The following is a 16,609-nucleotide window of genomic DNA, read 5'->3' as shown; positions in this document are numbered from 1 at the left end:
AGGTGCATTTTTTTCGGTCGACACCACCCAGTGGTAAGAAAACGTCCTTCACCCCCCACCAGGTCCAGCCTCTGGAGTGCACTCTGCTCCATGGCTTCTCTGTGCAGGTTTGTGAGTTCTCTCTGTGTCCCTGCACCCCAGCCGCTCTTATTCATCCTCATGGCCCTCCCCACAGAAGGTTTCCTCCCATTGAATGCCCTCCACTAGGCTTCCATAGATTTTCCTGCTACAGTCTGTTCCTGGTAATAAACGAATGCCATGAACCGACCACCATCAGGCAGTTTTAGGGTGTTGCCTTTCTCAGCTAACTTTGCTGTGTAACTTCCAGAGCCACGAGGGGTAAGTGCATGGAATGAGACTCCAGATTATGAGACTGGGCTGTGATTCCCTGCACTTCTCCATAGCTGGTATGCAGGTTAAGCATGAATCTTCAAAACGGGGCCCTGTTTTCAACTCAGTGAATACAATTTCCTTTAATGTTATAAAGCACATTCATGAATTCATTTAAATTCAATATGCTTGATTTTCTTTTTATTCACTTCAGATCCCTGACCGGGCAGTTCATGACCTCCACACACAAAATTTTCCCAAGTAATGTAAAAAAGTTCTTAGAAATCTAATAAAAATTTAAATATTGTAAATCTCATGTTTTCTTAAATATTCCAGCATTGTTTGCAAATTTAGACAAATTCACACCGTTCAACTTAAAATCGTTAAGTCTAGAGATTAATGGCACATTTTAAATTAGAATCACTAACTCATCTGTCAAATACTCTAAAATGTCATTCTCTGAAAAAATGACACTTTAAACACCAAATACATAGATTATATCTAACCTTAGCCCCGAAGTATCGATAGTGTGAATTTCATTTTAAACTTTCCGTGGTTGAAAACGATTTCACCCTTATATAATCTCAGTCTAAGGATTTGTCAACTGAAGAATAAATGCGCAACCTAAAAATTGAGAATTATGTTTTATTTAGGGCATCACTGAAGACTATAGCCCAGGAAGGCAGCTTCTCAGATGTCTCTGAGGGTCTGTTCCAAAGAGGTCAGGGAGGAGCTGGGATATATAGGAGCTTTCGCTAAAAAAAAAAAAAGGTAGTGGAACATCAAAAGAAAACCACTAACTACATAAAACAGACATCTGGGCTTCCCTGGTGGCGCAGTGCTTGAGACTTCCCTTGCCGATGCAGGGGACACGGGTTCGTGCCCCGGTCCCAGAGGATCCCACGTGCCGCGGAGCGGCTGGGCCCATGAGCCATGGCTGCTGAGCCTGCGCGACCGGAGCCTGTGCTCCGCAACGGGAGAGGCCACAACAGTGAGAGGCCCGCGTACCGCAAAAAAAAAAAAACACCAAAAAAAGATACCTTAAGTTAATGATTTTAGCACTTTTCTATATATGGGAAGATGCAAGAGTCTGGGTTGGTTGAAATCATTCCTTTGATATGTACTTTAACTATCTAGGGCCAGTCTCCTGTTACTCCATCCTGAATCCCCTGAGGGCACACTGTCAGGGCAGCTGCAATGGCTGCTGGCTTGATGGCCAGCATAATTTATTGTTTACCGGAAAGGCAGGCAACATTCTTTGTTTACTGAAATGCAGGCAACGTTTTTTGTTCACAGATTTAAGGCTGCATTCTCTAGTTACAGAGCAGTGTCAAATTCCACACCTGGCACTGAGATCTTGGTACAGAAGAAAAAAATGTCTGTTTTCAAGGGGGGGGTAACAAATGATTAAAACAAAAGCGGTAGTTAAATATTTGTTATTCAATTTTTTTCAATTTAAAATGCAAATCGAGTGTTGCCCATTCTAATTGAATGGCCTGAGGGGATGGAGTTGGGTCAGAAGAATGTCACTACTATATATATTTTTTATGACGAGGTCTTTTTTAAAATTTTTATTGGAGTATAGTTGATTTACAATGTTGTGTTAGTTTGAGGCACACAGCAAAGTGCATGAATTATAAATATACATATAGCCACTCTTTTTTAGATTCTTCTCCCATATAGGCCGTTACAAGAGTATTGAGTAGAATTCCTGTGTTGTACAGTAGGTTCTTATTAGTTATCTATTTTACATATAGTTGTGTGTATATGTCAGTCCCACTCTCCCATTTTATCCCTCCCCCCTTCCCCCTTGGTAATCATAAGTTTTCCGTATCTGTGACTCTATTTCTGTTTTGTAAATATTATAAGTTCATTTGTACCATTTCTTTAGGTTGCACGTGTAAGTGATATCACATGATATCTGTCTTTCTCTGTCTGACTTACTTCACTCAGTATGACACTCTCTAGGTCCTCACTACTGTCTTGAATGAGCCCAGTGGATGGGAGGTTCTCAGGGGCCTCCCAGGACTTCTGTGACCTCTCTGAGGTTATGAGAGGTCCTTCCTTTTCTTCTGAGTCCCTCAACACAATCCCGGTTCAACAGTGAGAATGTCCCATCCCATATAAAAGCCGTGCTTCAAAGGTGTGACCTGTACCCTCTCCCTATCGGTGGGGGTGGGGTGCTGCTACGGTGGGGTGCCAGGCCTCCTCCGCACTCCCTGCAGGATGAAGGGCTGGGGCCGTAGACAAGTCCAGGTGGGGAGGCCTGTCCTAGGCTGGCTTTGTGAGGTCATGCATCTCTTTTCTGGTTGGCCACTTGCTCCTGCAGCCCTAGGAATCTGGGGGTGCTTTCAGCTTCTCCTGGCAGAGACCTAGTTGCCCCTAGTTTTGGACCAGCCCTGGAACCCCACGCTGGCTTCCTCTCGCGTGGCTCACCTCTGGCCCCTGGGAACATTTGTGCGTCTGCATCCAGACAGATCCTGGGAGCGCGTCCCCTCCTCTCTCCCTCCTCCCTCCCATCCCTCTCACTTCCCCTGGAGGGGCTGTCAGAAGATTCCAGATTTCCCTGGAGGGCGAAACTGTGCCCATGCAGGCGGAGCACAGAGCAAGCTCACAGAGGGGCCTGCTGAAGCCGAATTCAGGTGATGGCAACTTCCACCTCCCCTCTTTGAGGAAAGGGGATGAGGGGTGTCTCTAAACCCCTCATTTTAGATTCCAAAATCGTCTCATCTCCAATCTGACTTACATTCCTGATCTGGATGATGAGAGGTTTAAGATCCATGTCCAGTGCCCTGAGTCTGGGTACCCCACTTGGATAGCTCCCTCCTCAGAAACCTGCTGGAGCTACCATTTTGCTTTTCGTTATATGGACCATCTCCACAGGCAGTGTCGCCGACCAGCTTTATTTAATTTAATTTTGGCTGTGTTGGGTCTTCATTTCTGTGCGAGGGCTTTCTCTAGCTGCGGCGAGCGGGGGCCACCCCTCATCGCGGTGCACAGGGCTTTCACTGTCACGGCCTCTCCTGTTGCGGAGCACAGGCTCCAGACGCGCAGGTTCAGTAGTTGTGGCTCACGGGCCTAGCTGCTCTGCGGCATGTGGGATCTTCCCAGACCAGGGCTCGAACCCGTGTCCCCTGCATTGGCAGGCAGATTCTCAACCACTGCGCCACCAGGGAAGCCCTATTATTATTATTTTTTACTACCAATACCTTCACATGATTTCATCAATTTCCCTCTCGGCCCCCCTACCCCCTATGACATCTCAGACCCACGTTTGTCCTGTTTTAGCTGTAAGAACAGTCTCCTTTGCAGACATTTAAAAGTTAGCCTAAGTCAGCACTGTGACGTCACACTGAGTTCCAGATGGGTCCCCTCCCCTGGGGGTGAGGAAGGAGCCTGGGGTGTGTACTCTGGCTCCATCTTGCTCTGTCACGCTTTCTATGTCCTCCTGCTGCAGGCTCCTCAAAGGTGTAGGGAGAGCGGGGGGCACAGAAGAAAAGGGTAAAGCCTATGTGACAGGAGTGCCATGATGAGGCCACCTGGTACCTCTTTACTTTAAAGGCATGAGGTGTGTTTCTGGAACACACCTTTGCAAGGACCTCTGTGCCATGTTCTTTCTTGCCATTTGGTGGATTCTCTCCCTACCCTGGTCCCCATCTGCATCTACAATATCTGCTGTGGTCTGAATGTGTCCCCCCACCATTTAAATGTTGAAATCCTGCCCACCAATATGATGGTCTTAGGAGGTGAGTCCTTAGGGAGGTGATTAGGTCATGAGGGTGGAGCCCTCATGAATGGGATTAGTGTCCTGATAAAAGAGACCCCAGAGAGATTCCTTGCCCCTTCTGTCATGTGAGAACACAGCAAGAAGACAGCTGACTGTGAACAAGGAAGCAGGTTTGCATCAGAAACTGAATCTGCCGTCGCCTTGATCTTGGACTTCCCAGCCTCCAGAACCGTGAGAGATAAATTTCTTCTGTTTATAGGCCACTGGTCTATGATATTTGTAACATGGACTAAGGCAGCCTCTTTTTGCTGATTTCCTCATCGCTGAAGACACTCCTCTTGGAAGGAGGAACTTCAAGGTGTTTCAAGCAGGCTGTGTTCCCTGGATCCTCTTGCTTTATGGGGATGTGTCCATCCTTGCACTCCTACTCACTGCTCATGAGCTTATGTATCCTCTGACTCGGGTTCTCCCCAACCCTCTCTCACCATCTACATCCTGGTGGCCCCACCAAGATGGTCCCATGAGTTTCTATAGCTGGAGGGAGACCTCAGGCACCCCTTCCCTGGGAGCTCCCCATCCAGCTCAGTACTTTTCCTGGAGACCTCTCAGCTGGCTTGTGGGAGGCCCCTGCCTCCCTCTTCTAGTCCTGTGAATTCCCTGCCAGTAATTCTCCTTTCAGTCTTCTCGTTCTAGGCTGGGGGTGTCCAGCTAGATTGGTTCTGCTCTAGTTCACTGGGTTACTGGATCTGCTCTCATTTATTAAAATGTTAGTTTATTAAATCTCAGCTGTCTGTAGAAGTAGAGGTCCTTGTCACTAGCCTCAGCTTGGGGACTTCAGCCCAAACTCTGACACAGCAGGAAGAGTACCATCACGTCCTGCGTGAAGGATGTACTTACACATAGGTTATTATACTTTTGGTTGTTGATCTTTTTCTTAAACTTACTTCATTTATGATAATCCCCTGCAAGCTTTGAGACTGTAACCCCGGCTCTATATTTCTCCTTATTTTTTAAAAGATTGTTTGATCTCTTTTTTTTTATTGGAGTATAGTTGCTGTACAATGTTAGATAAGTTACAGGTATACAATATAGTGATTCACAATTTTTAAAGGTTATACTCCACTTATAGTTATTATAAAAGATAAAAAAGATTGATCTTACTCTGACAGAAGTGAATTAGTCTCCCATTGCTTTGCGTTTTATTAATTTTGCTGCATGTTTGGCTTTTTGCAGGAAAAGTTATCTGAAACTTGGAAACAGGAAAAAGAGAACACTGAAAGTGTTCTTTCAGTGCAATGCTAGGCCTGACTCTATTTACTAGGTATTTCACAAGCCCTTGGGGCAGAGGTTAAGTTAACTTGCAGATGGTCGTCAGGTAGAGATGAAAATCATTTCTGTCCCGCGGAATAGATAACCCCAAAGGCTTATGGCCCTGTTGGACATTAACCAGTTTTGTATTTAACCCGTAATTAAACCATATGTACATATCTAGCTTCTCAGTTGATCTTTTGATAGGTTTCTTTGTTTGGTTTTTTAACAACAGAAATTTATTTCTCAAGAGTTTTGGAGTCTGGAAGTCTGAGACCAGGGTTCCCACATGATTAGGTTCTGATGAGGACCCTCTTACTGATTTGCGGACAGACGTCTTCTCTCTGTATCCTCACATGGCAGAGAGCAGAGAGGGAAGCAGGTTCGCTCCTGTCTCTCTCTCTCGTTTTAAACATTAATTAATTAATTAATTAATTAAATTTTGGCTGCATCAGGTCTTAGTTGCAGCATGTGGGAACTTTTTTTTTTTTACATCTTTATTGGGGTATAATTGCTTTACAATGGTGTGTTAGTTTCTGCTTTATAACAAAGTGAATCAGTTATACATATGTTCCCATATGTCTTCCCTCTTGCGTCTCCCTCCCTCCCTCCCTCCCTATCCCACCCCTCCAGGCAGTCACAAAGCACGGAGCTGATCTCCCTGTGCTATGCGGCTGCTTCCCACTAGCTATCTACCTTACGTTTGGTAGTGTATATATGTCCATGCCTCTCTCTCGCTTTGTCACAGCTTACCCTTCCCTCTCCCCATATCCTCAAGTTCATTCTCTAGTAGGTCTGTGTCTTTTTTCCTGTCTTACCCCAAGGTTCTTCATGACATTTTCTTTCCCCTTAAATTCCATATATATGTGTTAGCATACGGTATTTGTCTTTCTCTTTCTGACTTACTTCACTCTGTATGAAAGACTCTGGGTCTATCCACCTCATTACAAATAGCTCGATTTCGTTTCTTTTTATGGCTGAGTAATATTCCATTGTATATATGTGCCACATCTTTTTTATCCATTCATCCAATGATGGACACTTAGGTTGTTTCCATCTCTGGGCTATTGTAAATAGAGCTGCAATGAACATTTTGGTACATGACTCTTTTTTGTTTGTTTTTTTGTTTGTTTGTTTTTGCGGTACGCAGGCCTCTCACTGTTGTGGCCTCTCCCGTTGCGGAGCACAGGCTCTGGACGCGCAGGCTCAGCGGCCATGGCTCACGGGCCCAGCCGCTCCGTGGCATGTGGGATCTTCCTGGACCGGGGCACGAAGCCGCGTCCTCTGCATAGGCAGGCGGACTCTCAACCACTGCGCCACCAGGGAAGCCCTACATGACTCTTTTTGAATTATGGTTTTCTCAGGGTATATGCCCAGTAGTGGGATTGCTGGGTCATATGGTAGGTCTAGTTGTAGTTTTTTAAGGAACCTCCATACTGTTCTCCATAGTGGCTGTACCAATCCACATTCCCACCAGCAGTGCAAGAGTGTTGCTTTTTCTCCACACCCCCTCCAGCATTTATTGTTTCTAGATTTTTTGATGATGGCCATTCTGACTGGTGTGAGATGATATCTCATTGTAGTTTTGATTTGCATTTCTCTAATGATTAATGATGTTGAGCATTCTTTCATGTGTGTGTTGTCAGTCTGTATATCTTCTTTGGAGAAATGTCTATTTAGGTCCTCTGCCCATTTTTGGATTGGGTTGTTTGTTTTTTTGTTATTGAGCTGTATGAGCTGCTTATAAATTTTGGAGATTAATCCTTTGTCAGTTGCTTCATTAGCAAATATTTTCTCCCATTCTGAGGGTTGTCTTTTGATCTTGTTTATGGTTTCCTTTGCTGTGCAAAAGCTTTGACGTTTCATTAGGTCCCATTTGTTTATTTTTGTTTTTATTTCCATTTCTCTAGGAGGTGGGTCAAAAAGGATCTTCCTGTGATTTATGTCATAGAGTGTTCTGCCTATGTTTTCCTCTAAGAGTTTTATAGTGTCCGGCCTTACATTTAGGTCTTTAATCCATTTTGAGCTTATTTTTGTGTATGGTGTTACGGAGTGATCTAATCTCATACTTTTACATGTACCTGTCCAGTTTTCCCAGCACCCCTTATTGAAGAGGCTGTCCTTTCTCCACTGTACATTCCTGCCTCCTTTATCAAAGATAAGGTGACCATATGTGCATGGGTTTATCTCTGGGATTTGTATCCTGTTCCATTGATCTTTCTGTTTTTGTGCCAGTACCATACTGTCTTGATTACTGTAGCTTTGTAGTATAGTGTGAAGTCAGGGAGCCTGATTCCTCCAGCTCCGTTTTTCGTTCTCAGGATTGCTTTGGCTATTCGGGGTCTTTTGTGTTTCCATACAAATTGTGAAATTTTTTGTTCTAGTTCTGTGAAAAATGCCAGTGGTAGTTTGATAGGGATTGCATTGAATCTGTAGATTGCTTTGGGTAGTAGAGTCATTTTCACAATGTTGATTCTTCCAATCCAAGAACATGGTATATCTCTCCATCTGTTTGTATCATCTTTAATTTCTTTCATCAGTGTCTTATAATTTTCTGCATACAGGTCTTTTGTCTCCTTAGGTAGGTTTATTCCTAGATATTTTATTCTTTTTGTTGCAATGGTAAATGAGAGTGTTTTCTTGATTTCACTTTCAGATTTTTCATCATTAGTGTATAGGAATGCCAGAGATTTCTGTGCATTAATTTTGTATCCTGCTACTTTACCAAATTCATTGATTAGCTCTCGTAGTTTTCTGGTAGCATCTCTAGGATTCTCTATGTATAGTATCATGTCATCTGCAAACAGTGACAGCTTTACTTCTTCTTTCCCGATTTGCATTCCTTTTATTTTTTTTTTTCCCTGATTGCTGTGGCTAAAACTTCCAAAACTATGTTGAATAAGAGTGGTGAGAGTGGGCAACCTTGTCTTGTTCCTGATCTTAGTGGAAATGCTTTCAGTTTTTCACCATTGAGGACGATGTTGGCTGTGGGTTTGTCATATATGGCCTTTATTATGTTGAGGAAAGTTCCCTCTATGCCTACTTTCTGAAGGGTTTTTATCATAAATGGGTGCTGAATTTTGTCGAAAGCTTTCTGTGCCTCTATTGAGATGATCACATGGTTTTTATCTTTCAGTTTGTTAATATGGTCTATCACGTTGATTGATTTGCGTATATTGAAGAATCCTTGCATTCCTGGAATAAACCCCACTTGATCATAGTGTATGATCCTTTTAATGTGCTGTTGGATTCTGTTTGCTAGTATTTTGTTGAGGAATTTTGCATCTATGTTCATCAGTGATATTGGCCTATGGTTTTGTTGTGGTACATGGGCTTCTCTCTAGTTGTGGCATGCAGGCTCCAGAGCACATGGGCTCTCTAGTTGTGGTGTGCGGGCTCAGTAGTTGCAGTGCATGGGCTTAGGTGTCCCCAGCATGTGAGATCTTAGTTCCCTGACCAGGGATCAAACCTGCGTCCCCTGCATTGGAAGGCAGATTCTTAACCACTGGACCACCAGGGAAGGCCCTTGATAGGTTTTAACATCTTTCTGTTTACCTCATTAATTAGTTAAAATCTTTGACATGTGTTCTTTTTTTTAAGGTTATATTCCATTTATAGTTATTATGTAATGTTAGCTATATTCCCTGTGTTGTACAAAACATTCTTGTAGCTTACTTATTTTATACGTAGTAGTTTGTACCTCTTAATCCCCTACCCATGTTTTGCCTCTCCCCAGTGGTAACCACTAGCTTGTTCTCTATATCTGTGAGTCTGTTTCTTTTTTGTTATATTCACTAGTTTGTTTTATTTTTTAGACTCTGCATATAAGTGATATCATACAGTATTTGTCTTTCTTTGTCTGACTTATTTCACTTAGCATAATGCCCTCCAAGTCCATCCATGTTGTTGTAAGTGGCAAAATTTCATTCTTTTCTATGGCTGAGTAGTATTCCATTGTATATATGTGCCACATCTTCTTTATCCATTCATCTGTTAATGGACACTTAGGTTGTTTCCATATCTTGGCTTTGTAAATAGTTCTACTATGAACATTGGGGTGCATGTATCTTTTCAAATTAGTGTTTTCCATTTTTCTGGATATATAGCCCAAAGTGGAATTGCTGGATCATATGGTAGTTTTTAGCTTTTTGAGTAAACTCCATACTCTTCTCCCAAGTGGCTGCACCAACTTACATTCCCACCAGTAGTGCATGAGGCTTCCCTTTTCTCCACAATTGCCAGCATTTGTTATCTCTTGTCTTTTTGATGATTGCCATTCTAATATGTGTGAGGTGATATATCACTGTGGCTTTGATATGCATTTACCTGACAATTAGTGATGTTGAATACATTTTCATATACATGTTGGCCACTTATATATTTTCTTTGGAAAAATGTCTAGGTCCTTTACCCATTTTCCAGTTGGATTATTTTTTTGGCGGGGGGGTTGTTTTTGCTGTTGAGTCGTATGAATTCTTTATATGTTTTGGATATTAACACCTCATCAGATACATTGTTTGCAAAGATTTTTCCCATTCTGTAGGTTGTCTTTTCATTTTGATAATCATTTATTTTGTTGTGCAAAAGTTTTTTTTTTGAATAGTCCCACTTGTTTATTTCTATTTTGTTGCTGGTATTGATACTTTAGGTGTGATTTCCAGAAAATCATTGCCAAGACCCATGTCAAGGAGATTTTTCTTATATTTTCTCCTAGGAGTTTTATGGTTTCTGGTCTTGCATTTAAGTCTTTAATCCAGTTTGAGTTAATTTTTGTGAGGTGTAAGGTAGGGGTCTAGTTTTATTCTTTTACATGTGAATGTCCAATTTTCCTAGCACCATTTATTGAAGAGACTGTCTTTTCTCCATTGAGTATTCTTGGCACACTTGCCAAATATTAGATGATTGGATAAGTATGGGTTTATTTTTGGATTCTTGATGCTGTTCCATTTGTCTATGTGTCTGTTTTTATGCCAGTACCATACTGTTTTGGTTTACTGTTTTGTTTACAACTTTATAATATAGCTTGAAATCAGGATGCCTCCCACTTTGTTGTTCTTTTTCAGGATTGTTTTGGCTATTTTTTTGTGTGGGTCCATATAAATTTTAGGATTTCTTCCTATTTCTGTAAAAAAATGCCCTTGGAATCTTGATAAGGATTGCATTGAATCTATAGATAGCTTTGAGTAGTATGGATATTTTAGCAATATTAATTCTTCCGATCCATGAACACAAGATACCTTTCCATTTATTTATGTCTTCTTTGATTTCTTTCATCAATGTCTTGTAGTTTTCATTGTAGAGATCTTTCACTTCCTTGGTTAAAATTATTCCTATGTACTTTATTGTTTTTAATTCTATTATAAATGGGATGGATTTCTTTTTTTTTTTTCAGATAATTCATCGTTAGTGTACAGAAATGCTGATTTTTGTATGTTATTTTGTATCCTGCAACTTTACTGAATTCATTGATTAGACCTAATAGTGTTTTGAAGTCTTTATGATTTTCTATATATTCAATTATATCATCTGCAAATAGAGACAATTTTACTTCTTCCCTTCTAATTCTGATGCTTTTTATTTCTTTTTCTTGCCTGATTGCTCTGATGGGGAATTCTAGTGCCATGTTGCATAGGAGTGGTAAGAGTGGGCACCCTTGTCTTGTGCCTGATCTTAGAGAAAAAGCATTCAATCTTTCACCATTGAATATAATGTTAGTTGTGGGCTTGTTATATATGGCCTTTATTACGTTGAGGTATGTTCCTTCTATACCTATTTTATTAAGAGGGTTTTTTTTTATCATGAATGTATGATGAATTTTGTCAAATGCTTTTTCTGTACCTATAGAGATGATCATATGCTTTTTTTTTCTTTCATTCTGTAACTGTGATGTAGCCCATTGACTGATTTGCATATGTTGACTTATCCTTGCATCCCAGGGATAAATCCCGGTTGACCATGGTGAATGTTCCTTTTAATGTGAATTTGGTTTGCTAGTATTTTATTGAGAATTTTTTACATCTGTATTCATCAGGGATATTGACCTGTAGTTTTTTTTCTGGTAGTGTCCTTTTCCGGCTTTGATATCAGGGTAATGATGGCTTGTGAAGTGAGTTTGGGAGTGTCCTCTCCTCTATGATTTTTGGAAGACTTTTAGAAAGATTGGAGTTAATTCTCCTTTGATGTTTGGTAAAATTCACCAATGAGGCCATTTGGTCCTGGGCTTTTCATCATTGAGTGATATTTGATTACTGACTCAATCTCCTTATTAGTAATTGGTCTGTTCAGATTTTCAGTTTCTTCTTGATTCAGTCTTGGTCGGTTGATTGTAAGAATTTTTTCATTTCTTCTAGGTTGTTCAGTTTGTTGGCATGTAGTTGTTCATAGTGGCCTCTTATGATCCTTTGTATTTCTGTGATATCAGTTGTAATGTCTCCTTTTTCATTTATAAGTTTGTTGATTTGGGCCCTCTCTTTTCCTTGGTTAGTCTAGCTAAAGGTTTGTCAATTTTATCTTTTCAAAGAACGAACTCCTAGTTTTATTAATCTTTTCTATTGTCTTCCTGTTCTCTATTTCATGTATTTCTGCTCTGATCTTTATTATTTCCTTCCTTCTGCCAACTTTAGGCTCAGTTTGTTCTTTTATTTTGGTCATGCTGTGTGCTTGTGGGATCTTAGTTCCCCAACCAGGGATTTGACCCGGGTCCCAGCAGTGAAAGTGCCGAGTCCTAACCACTGGACTGCCAAGGAAATCCTTCTTTTTCTTTTTTTTTTCTAGTTTTTTGAGACATAGAGTTAGATTGTTAATTTGAGATCTTTCTTGTTTCTTAATGTAGGTGTTTATAGCTTTGACCTTCCCTCTTAGAACTGATTTTGCTGCACCTGTAAGTCTTGGTATGTTGTGTTTCCATTTTTGTTTTTTTCAAAATACTTTTTAATTTCCCCTTTAATTTCCTCTTTGATCCATTGGTTGCTCAGAAGAGTGTTGTTTAATTTCCATTATTCATATATTTTCCAGTTTTCCTCCTATTATTAATGTCTAGTTTCATACCATTGTGGTCAAAGAAGACACTTGGTATGATTTCAGTCTTCCTGAACTTGCTGAGGGTTGTTTTGTGGCCTAACATTTGGTCTATCCTGGAAAATGTTCTGTGTGCACTGGAGAAATATGTATATTCTGCTGTTATCAGGTACAATGTTCTGTATATGTTATGTCCATTTGGTCTATAGTGTTATTCAAATCTGCTGTTTCCTTATTGACTATGTCTGGATGATCTATCCATTGTTGAAAGTGGGGTATTAAAGTCCCCAATTATTATTGTGTTGCTGTTTATTTCTCCTTTTAGCCCTGTTAGGTTTTGCTTTATACATTTAGGTAGTTTGATGTTGGGTGCATAAATATTTACAATTTTATATCTCCTTGATGGATTGACCCCCTTATCATTATATAATGACTTTCTTTGTATCTTTTTACCATTTTTAGTTTAAAGTCTATTTTGTCTAAGTATAGCTACCCCTGCTTTTTTTGGTTAGCATTTGCTTGAAATATCTTTTTCCATATCCCTTTACTCTCAGTCTGTGTATGTCTTTAAGGCTAAAGTGAGTCTCTCGTGGGTATCATATTGTTGGATATTTAAAAAAAAAAATTTTATTTATTTATTTATTTTTGGCTGCTTTGGTTCTTCGTTGCTGTGCACAGCTTTCTCTAGTTGCAGTGGGGGCTACACTTCCTTGCGGTGCATGGGCTTCTCATTGCGGTGGCTTTTCTTGTTGTGGAGCATGGGCTCTAGGCACGTGGGCTTCAGTAGTTGTGGCATGTGGGCTCAGTAGTTGTGGCACGTGGGCTCAGTAGTTGTGGCTCGTGGGCTTAGTTGCTCCGTGGCATGTGGGATCTTCCCAGACCAGGGCTTGAACCTTTGTCCCTGCACTGGCAGGCGGATTCTTAATCACTGCACCACCAGGGAAGCCGCCCCCCCTCTTTTTTTAATCCGTTCATCCATTCTATGTCTTTTGATTGGAGAATTTAATCCATTTACATTTAAAATAATTATTGGTAGGTAAGGACTTATTATTGCCATTTTGTTAACTGCTTTCTGGCTGTTCTGTAGATCCATTGTTCCTTGTTTCTTATTCTTCTGTCTTTCTTTGTGTTTTGAGGTCTTTTAGTATCAGTATGTTTTGACTTCTTTATCATGTTCTTTTGTGTAATTACTATGGGTTTTTCCCCTGTGATTACCGTGGGACTTACATAAAATATCTTAATATTATAACACCATATTTTAAACTGATAGAAACTTAACTTCAATAGTATTCCTAACTTCATGCCTCACAATTTAGGTTATTGATGTTACAGTTTACAAATTTTTTATATTGTGTAACCAATAACAGATTATTGTAGTTATGGTTATTTTTTTACTACATTTGTTTTTTAACTTTTTTTTTTTTTGCGGTACGTGGGCCTCTCACTGTCGTGGCCTCTCTCGTTGCGGAGCACAGGCTCCGGACGCGCAGACTCAGCGGCCATGGCTCATGGGCCCAGCTGCTCTGCGACATGTGAGATCTTCCCTGACCGGGGCGCGAACCCGTGTCCCCTGCATTGGCAGGCGGACTCTCAACCACTGCGCCACCAGGGAAGCGCTGTTTTTTAGCTTTTAAACTAGAATTGTAAGTGAATTATGCACCACCATTATCATATCACAAAATCTAACTTTGACTATATATTTATCATTACCAGCAAGTTTTATTCTATCTTCTTATGTTTTTAATATGTTAAATAGCATCCTTTCACTTTCACTCAGAGAAGTCCCTTTAGCACTTCTTGTCAGGTAGGTCTAGTGGTGATGAACTCCTTCAGCTTTTGCTTGTTGGGGAAGTCTTTAACCCTCCCTCATTTCTGAAGGACAGCTTTGCCAGGTATAGAATACTTCATTGACAGGTTTTTTTTCTTTCAATATTTTTAATGTGCCATGGCATTCTTCCTGGCCTAAAAAGCCTTATTGAGTTTTCTTTATGTGAATCTTCTCTCTTTTCTCTTGCTACTTTCAAAGTTTTTTTTTTGTCTTTGACTTTTGACAATTTAATTATAACATGTCTTGGAGTAGACCTATTCAGGTTCAACTTACTTGGGATCTTCTGGGCTTTATGGATCTGGATGTCCATTTCTCTCCCCAGGTTTGGGAAGTTTTCAGCCATTATTGTTTTAAATATACTTCTTGTCCCTTTCTCTCTTTCTTCTTCTTCTGGAATTCCCATAATGTGGATATTACTTCTTTTGATTGTGTCCCATAAGTCCTGTAGGCCTTCTTCACCACTTTTCATTCTTTTTTCCTTTTACCCCTCTGACTAGATAAATTAAAATGTCCTGTCTTGTAGGTCATTGATTCTTTCTTCTGCACAGTCAAGTCTGCTTTTAAAGGTCTCCTTTGAACTCTTCAATTGTATTTTCTTAAGTCATTGTATTCTCAGTTCTTGGATTTCTGTTTGTTTTCTTTTGATGTTTTCTATTTATTTGTTGAAATTTCCATTTTGTTTATGCAATGTTTTCCTAATTTAGTTGTCACTGTGTTCTGGTGGTTCACTAAACTTCTTCTTTTTTTTTTTTTTTTTTTTTTTTTTTTTGCGGTACTCAGGCCTCTCACTGTTGTGGCCTCTCCTGTTGCAGAGCACAGGCTCCGGACGCCCAGGCTCAGCGGCCATGGCTCACGGGCCCAGCCGCTCCGCGGCATGTGGGATCTTCCCGGACCAGGGCACGAACCCGTGTCCCCTGCATCGGCAGGCGGACTCTCAACCAGTGCGCCACCAGGGAAGCCCTCACTAAACTTCTTTAAGAGGATTATTCTGAATTCTTTGTCTGACAGTTCATAGATCTCCATTTCTTTAGGGTCAGTTATCATACCTCTATTGGTTTCCTTTGGTGGTGTCATGTTTACCTGATTTTTCATAATCCTTGATTCCTTATGTTGGTATTTGTCCATCTGAGTAAGTGGTCTCCTCTTCCAGACTTTACATGTTTCCTTTGGCAGAGGCAGGTCCTCACCGGTCAGCTCAGTTTACGTTTCTGAATGTGTGTGCTGGTAATGCTCTTGGACAGGTAAGACTTGCTAGCAGGGTCTATTTTTGGGTGAGGCCACTGCCTGAGCTCTGAGGTGGCAGAATGGGGTTGTGCCACTGGCTGAGAACAGTTGGATAGGACTACTAGCTTGGTTCCCTGCCCAAGCAAACTTGGTTCTCCGCCTAAGCAAAGTTGTAGGATGAGCTCTCTGGTTGCCTCAGTTCTCTGATCAAGTTTACTAGATGGTCAGGATTGAGTACTCTACTCAGCAAAGGATGGGGCTATGAATTAGCTTCCCTGTCTTGGAGGGGCAGCAGGATGGGCCCCAGGACCTGCATGGCTTATTCTTTGGGGACTTGAATCAGGTAAGACTGAGCTGAATTCCCTGGCCAGTTGGGACCTCTGGTTTTGCTCTGCAGACAGGGAAAGCCGTGAGTGTGCTCTCTGTTCAAGTGCCTCTGTAAGTAGGACCATTGGGTGGGCCGTGCAGCTTCCCATGTGCTCTGGTCAGGTTTTCTGGTAGGATGAGCAGAGGGCTGCATTTAGCAGTGGGTGGGGCTACGAATTAGCTTCCCTGCCCAGGTGCAGTGGGAGAACCAGTTCCAAGGCCTACAAGGCTCTTTGTATGTGGTCTTGACTCAACCTGACCCATGCCCCAAGTTCCCTGGCTGAACAGGGCCACTGGCTTTGCTCTGCAGACCACCAGCTCTCTGCTCAAGGGTTGCTGGGTTCACAGCTTCCAGGTGTTATGGTCAGGCTTTTTGGTCAGGCGGGGCTGGAAGCTACACTCATCAGTGAGTGGGGCTGACTCAGCTCCCCTCCATGGGCAGGAGGAAAAGCCAGCTCATAGCTTCTTCCCAGGTGTTCCTGATCAGGCCTTCTGGTCAGAAGAGGCCAGGAACTACGCTCAGCTGTAGGTGGGGCTCTGGTTTAGCTCTCCTGCTTGGGTGAAGAGGGGAATTCTCCAAGCCCAGCAGGGCTTTTTGTTTGTGGTCTTTACTCAAGCTGACCCACTCCCCAAGTTCCCTGGCCAGTTGGTGCCCCTGGCTTTGCTCTACAGGTCATCAGCTCTGCCTGCCATATCCCCTGCTCTGCTTGAGCACTGCTGGGCTATGCAGCCTCCCAGGTATCCCCAGTCAGGCTTTCTAGCTGGAAGGGCTGGGAGCTACACTCAGCAGTAGGCTGGGCTCTGACTCA

This window comes from Phocoena sinus, chromosome 6 (assembly GCF_008692025.1).
Source record: "Phocoena sinus isolate mPhoSin1 chromosome 6, mPhoSin1.pri, whole genome shotgun sequence".
Lineage (NCBI taxonomy): Eukaryota > Metazoa > Chordata > Mammalia > Artiodactyla > Phocoenidae > Phocoena > Phocoena sinus.
This window is presented reverse-complemented; position numbering follows the sequence as displayed.